The sequence below is a fragment of the Colobus angolensis genome, unplaced genomic scaffold (assembly GCF_000951035.1).
Source record: "Colobus angolensis palliatus isolate OR3802 unplaced genomic scaffold, Cang.pa_1.0 Scaffold534, whole genome shotgun sequence".
Lineage (NCBI taxonomy): Eukaryota > Metazoa > Chordata > Mammalia > Primates > Cercopithecidae > Colobus > Colobus angolensis.
This window is the reverse complement of record NW_012118866.1, coordinates 632,602-639,044: the sequence shown is the minus strand read 5'-3', so window position 1 is coordinate 639,044 and position 6,443 is coordinate 632,602.

Genomic DNA, 6,443 nt, shown 5'->3' with positions numbered 1-6,443 from the left:
TGGTCTCGATCTCCTGACCTCGTGATCCGCCCGTCTCAGCCTCCCAAAGTGCTGGGATTACAGGCTTGAGCCACCGCGCCTGGCCGAATCTCACTATTTCTAAGGGACTTACTAATAATCTGAGCAAATCTGTGCAAGAAAAACCTAGAGCCTCTAAAGAATTCCCAAGGGCTTTGCAATTGTGGAATTTATTGTAAATAAAAGAATTTCAATAGACTTTACAAAGGTAAAAGGACTGGGTTATGACATCCAGCATTGTGACATGGTAAAAGCAACAGACTTCAAATCTGGCTCTGCCATGCATGGACCAGAAGACCCTGGACAAATCCCTTAACTTCTCCTGATTTCTCTCTTTTATAAAATGAAGGTCATTTAGAAGGTTCATTAAATAGAGAAGGTAAAAACTGTTATAAACTATAAAGCACTTAGCAGAGCTCCTGGCATATTCTAAATACTCACTATTATTAGCTGGACCTGGGAAACACAAAGCCTGCTTTAAATATGAAGCCCATCTCAGAGGGGGAGAAAGTTCCCTGGATAACAGCTATGGTGTTGACACAACAGTGCCTGACTCTGGCAAAATGCCTATTACATCAAAAATTGATAAACTAAAATGTCAGCCCATCTACTTCAACTCTTGACCAATTCCAAGAAAAAGGATTCCACACAGCATTCTATTTTGGCTTAAATAAGTTGTCAGCCTGAGAGCTTTGATCAAAGCTTGATGCTAGCCAATTTACTTACTTGCCTGACATTAAGTCTAGTTTAAATTCTTCTAGACTCCTTGAATTAAATCTGGAATACAGCTTAACAATCTAAGTAGACAGGCCAATTAAAGTAACAATTTTAGAGAAATGATTCTTAATCAAGAGTAGGTGGGGCTGGGTATGGTGGCTCACGCCTGTAATCCCAGCACTTTGGGAGGCCAAGGTGGGTGGATCACCTGAGGTCAGGAGTTCAAGATCACCCTGGCCAACATGGTGAAACCCTATCTCTACTAAAAATACAAAAATTAGCTGGGTATGGTGGTAAGCACCTGAATCCCAGCTACCTGGGAGGCTAAGACAGGAGAACTGCTTTAACTCAGGAAGCGGAGGTTGCAATGAGTGGAGACTGCTCCACTGCACTCCAGCCCAGGCAACAGAGCGAGACTCCGTCTCAAAAAAAAAAAAAAAAAGAAAAGAAAAAGAGTAGATGGAACTTCGGCACAGTGGCGCACACCTGTAATCCTCACACTTTGGGAGGCCTAGTGGGTCCTGAGGTCAGGAGTTTGAGACCAGCCTGGCCAACATGGTGAAACCCTGTCTCTACTAAAAATACCAAAAAACTAGCTGGGCGTGGTGGCAGATGTCTATAATCCCAGCTACTTGGGAGGCTGAGGCAGGAGAATCACTTGAACCCAGGAGACAGAGGTTGCAGTGAGCCATGACTGCTCCACTGCACTCCAGCCTGGGCGACAAGAGTGAAACTCCGTGTCAAAAAAAAAGAAAGAGTAGGTGGAATTTCAGAAATGCCTAAGATTGGTAGAACAAAGATAGGATATATAGCTTGAAAGTCATATTCAATATAATAATAATTGTATATGAGAAAGAAGTTATTATTGTTTCTATAATACAAACTTAAGAGAAAGCAAGATCAAATACTCTTGGCTGATGAGGATAAGAGGTTGGATATTATAGACCGGCACGGTGGAAGAGTGTTTCTCAGAATGAAGAGGAGGTATGAGATTTTTGTTTCCCAAAAGAGGCCATGAGTTTTAAGATTAAGGAACGCTGTTCTACAGGAAAGTTGAAGATTCCTAGTTTAAATGGGTAGTTGGTCTTTTGTGAAGTAGCTTTTCTGCACATGTTACCAAACTATACCTACACTGAGAAACATTCTCTGAAATAGCTCTATCATTAGGCTAGAGGGGTTTTTGTAAAAAAAAAAAAGTCATGCAGCATGGTTAAGAAGAGAAATTCCTTGGTTTTCAGATACCATTATAAGTTTTTTCTTTTAATTTCATTTTATACCCATTCCATAAAGCACATAAATAACTAGTTTCTTCTTTGCATTAGCTGCTAAGGACTGAGAGTCAAAGCTATAGATCTATTCCAGTAGACAACAGAATCTTTCGATATGTCCTGTAGGTACTAACCTCACCTCTGATTTCTTTCTTGCTTTCTTTTCTTTTTTTTTTTTGAGATGGACTCTTGCTCTGTCGTCCACACTGGAGTGCAGTGGCGCAATCTTGGCTCACTGCAACTTCAGCCTCTCAGGTTCAAGAGATTCTCCTGCCTCAGCCTCCCAAGTAGCAGGCATTACAAGTGATGGCTACCACGCCTGGCTAATTTTTGTATTTTTAGTAGAAACGGGGTTTCACTGTGTTGGCCAGGATGGTCTTGAACTCCTGACCTCAAGTGTTCTGCCCGCCTCAACCTCCCAAAGTGCTGGAATTACAGGCATGAGCCACTGTGCCTGGCCTCCTCACCTCTGATTTCATCCTTTTCTTCTCCCACATTTCTCTCAACCCTGAATTCTTCAATTTTCTACTTCAGCACATAGTACTGGAGGTATCTTTATGGAACAAGACAGTATAAATAAGTTTAAAATATGCAAAGCACTGCAGTAGGGACTAGTGGATATCAAAGGATGAATCAGAGGCTGACTGTCTTAATGCCCTCCAGGAGTTGGCCCTCTGGTGGGGGAGAGAGATACACACAAGGCAAACCACTCTGAGGCCAATGTTCGAGAGGAGCACGAACAAAGTACAGGACAGTGCGGAGTGGGAAGCATGACCCGGACTCAGAAGCTCCATCCGGAGTAAGAAATACCCCTTTCTGGAGCTCCCTGAGCATCTCTCTATCATTGCACTTATTTTTATTTATTTACTTATTTTTTTGTGATTGCTGGAAGAATATCATTATACTTAAGATCCTATGTGGAAAAACCTGTTTATGTCCATTGCCCCTGTTAAGGTATTGAGCATGAGGGACATGGTCTTATCCATCATCTTTGTATCCCCAGGGCCTAGCCCCAATTCTGGCACAGAGTAGATGCTCAATAAATGTCTGTTAAATGAATGAGAAAGCTTTTAGTAGGTAGGGAGGTGACCAGGCACTCCAGGCACAGTGACCAGCATAAACAAAGACAGAATGTCTGTGCCATAAGACCAATGTCCAGGATGCAAAAATGTGAGCTCTGGTGAGAGTGCAGCCTGAAAAATCCTTAGGGCATAGAATGACACGTGGAAGGCAACATCTTCACCATTTTTTGGTAAGCCCTGCACATTCTAGTTTTGATAATGCTTTTAGGTTACACAGCATTCTCTCTACGTTCAGAGAGGTTTTATTTGCTAATTGAATGACAATAACTAGGGTGGCTTTACACTCACCATAGTTGTGTGTGAAGGGTCATATTTGCTATTTTACTTCTGAAAGCCTATCTGGTATTACTTACTGTTCTAGCAGGAGACAACAGTGGTGAAGATATACCTGGCTATAGAACAACCTGAACAGACCATCCTGACTGAAAGAGCTGCTTGATGAAGGTAGACATCCACTTACCTAGCTGGAACCAGCTGGGTCATCTCTGAAGTTTAACAGTGGCAAATGTCATAAGAAGAGGCCCAGCCCTCAGATTCTGAAATCAGCCTCCCCACGTTCTGAGAGGTTAGCTGGACTTGGTAAAAGACTTATGCAAATACCAAGAAATGCACTCAGGATAACAGAGACTGTCTCTGTTCCAAGCCCTGGGTCTCTAAGAAGGAAGCCTGTGATTCCTGAAGAAACATGACAAATGACAATACTTCTGCCACCAAGAAAGAAGGCATGAGAAGAGCCTAAGCCTAAGCACACATACAAAAAAGAAGGAAGCAGGATTAACAACTAAAAATCTGGGAAGGGCACATGCTGTTTAAATGGAACCGTGGACAGAGAAAGTTTTCAGATTCAAATTTGGCAAGACCAAGAAAATGTACTTACTAAATAACAGGAAAGTACAGATCACTTTAATGATTCATATGCTTTGCCTCCAAGTAATAGCTCAACAACAATCCTAACTGAAGCTACTGCCTCTGGCTACAATGCATGATTATACTGAACATTTAATATATGCTGTTTCAGGCTACTGAGGAAAGACAGTACAGTGTCTATGAAATGCTCCTGTCCTGGAGGAGCTCACAATCTGCCAAGGACCTCGAGGCCATATCCACAAACTTAAATAAACAGTGTTTAAGGGTGCAAATGCTGAGTGACAGCAGAACTTGTGAAGATGGTAAGACTCAGATAAACAGAAATAAGATGACATAATACAAGTGGAAACACTCAGCAAAGGAGGAAAAAAAATAATACTTTTACACAACTGGTTGTGAATGAGAAAAGTGTTTTTTTTGAGACGGAGTCTTAACTGTGCCACCCAGCACCCAGGGTGGAGTGCAGTGGTGGAATCTCAGTTCACTGCAACCTCTGCCTTCCAGGTTCAAACAGTTCTCCTGCCTCTGCCTCCCAAGTAGCTGGGATTACAGGCACACGCCATCACAGCTGGCTAATTTTTGTATTTTCAGTAGAGACATGTTGGCCAGGCTGGTCTCAAACTCCTGACCTCAAGTGATCCGCCCGCCTCGGCCTCCCAAAGTGCTGGGATTACAGTTGTGACCCACCATGCCCAGCCCAAGTGAGGAAAGCACTAATGTCTTCCTTCCAATAAGTGTATAAGGAGGAGGGACTGGATAGATGAAGACATAAGTACAAGGATGTTTGCACTCATAAGGATGCTTACTGTTGGCAGAATTCAAAGTTTGAATTCAATGTAGGGAAAAGGTAGTATGAACACACAATTTATGGTCCAAACAAGAAGCACTCCTGAAAGTAGAAGGCAGGCTAAAACTAATTATTAATAACAGGTGGTAATTATCCAAAATAGGCACAGACTGGCACACGGCAGGGGGACCAGTACACAAGCAACAGGGAGCCACTGAATAAGTATTTCTGGATTCAGGTGATGACAATGAGAATGGAATGATGGGGTAAATGGCAGACTTAGTACGTGGCTAGATATGGTAGGGAAATGACAAATCTAGGTGAATATTCCTTCACATAAAACATGAAATTTGGAGGGGAAGTTTTCAGGAACTTGAGTTTAAAGATGGGACAATCAAGTGGAAGTGTCCAGAGGAAAACAGAGACATGGAACTAGAGCTGAGGACAGACATTGGAAATAATATAAAGAGATTGATTAGCCGGAGGTATAAGAGCAGAGAAGTAACAGCCAAAGAGATAATCCCATTATGAATTTCCCATTTAAAGTTTGATAGTTTTCATACTCCTCTTCAATTCCTTTCACTCACAATGGTTGAGCCCTCCCAATTCTCCACTTGCCCTGCCAAATCTCAAAGAGCTTATCACGCCACTCAGTTAGCAAAGAAAACCTCTCTGGCATTTCTCACATTTGCAAAGAGCTTTTAGGATATATTTGCTAATAAAGTCTCCCATTTTAAGTCTTATGTTTAGCACCAGACAAGATAAAAATTGGGAATATAATACCCCTCCCCACAAGTAATCTTTTTATTTTTGGCTAATGGAGTGATTCAAATGGTATTAAATGATTTGATTACCTTTTCAGAGAAATTCAGTTGTTGCTTGTATCCAGCAAAGGAGGAAAAATAATACTTAAATAAAACTGGTTGTGAAAATATGCAAGGGAAAGAAGTATTAATGTTTTCCTCCCAATACATTTATGAGGAAAAATCTGGAGTAGATGAAGATACAAGTACATGGATGTTTACACTCAGGCAAGCTAGGATCACAGAGAACCCTAAGATCCCAACCTTGGCCAGCAAAGCACACTGCTTCTCCCCTAGAGTAGTCCTAGAAAGGCTAGTACAAAAACCAGTGTACTGATTAGGCTGAGCAGTGAACTGCATCTTCCACAGGTGATAAGGGGGGAAAAACGGAATAAATGGCAATTTTCTGCCATTCCACACAGGGAATGTTCAGCTTCTGGTTCATGAGAAAATACAAGTACTATATAAGCCTCACAGACAGGTTCAAAAAAGCATTTGTTAGCAATGATTTGCCAAGTTTCATACTCCGTTGAGAATATTAAGAGCCCATATCCAAAGTTGGAAGGCTAAAGCCTGGTTAATGGGTTTAGGAAGGTACTATTCTCCACAGGGGAGGGCTTCAGAAGAGTAATTGTCCCTGTTCTCATGCCATTAGCATTACCGCATAGACTGATTTCCACTGCAGTTGAACAAATAATAGAAACTGTTCAAGTGACCTAACACAGATAACTCACTTTAAGACTTCACATTAATACAACAAGAGAAAAAATAGAATTGAGAGTATTTGGTGCTCAAAAGATATTTACTGGCCGGGCGCAGTGGCTCAAGCCTGTAATCCCAGCACTTTGGGAGGCTGAGACGGGCGGATCACGAGGTCAGGAGATCGAGACCATCCTGGCTA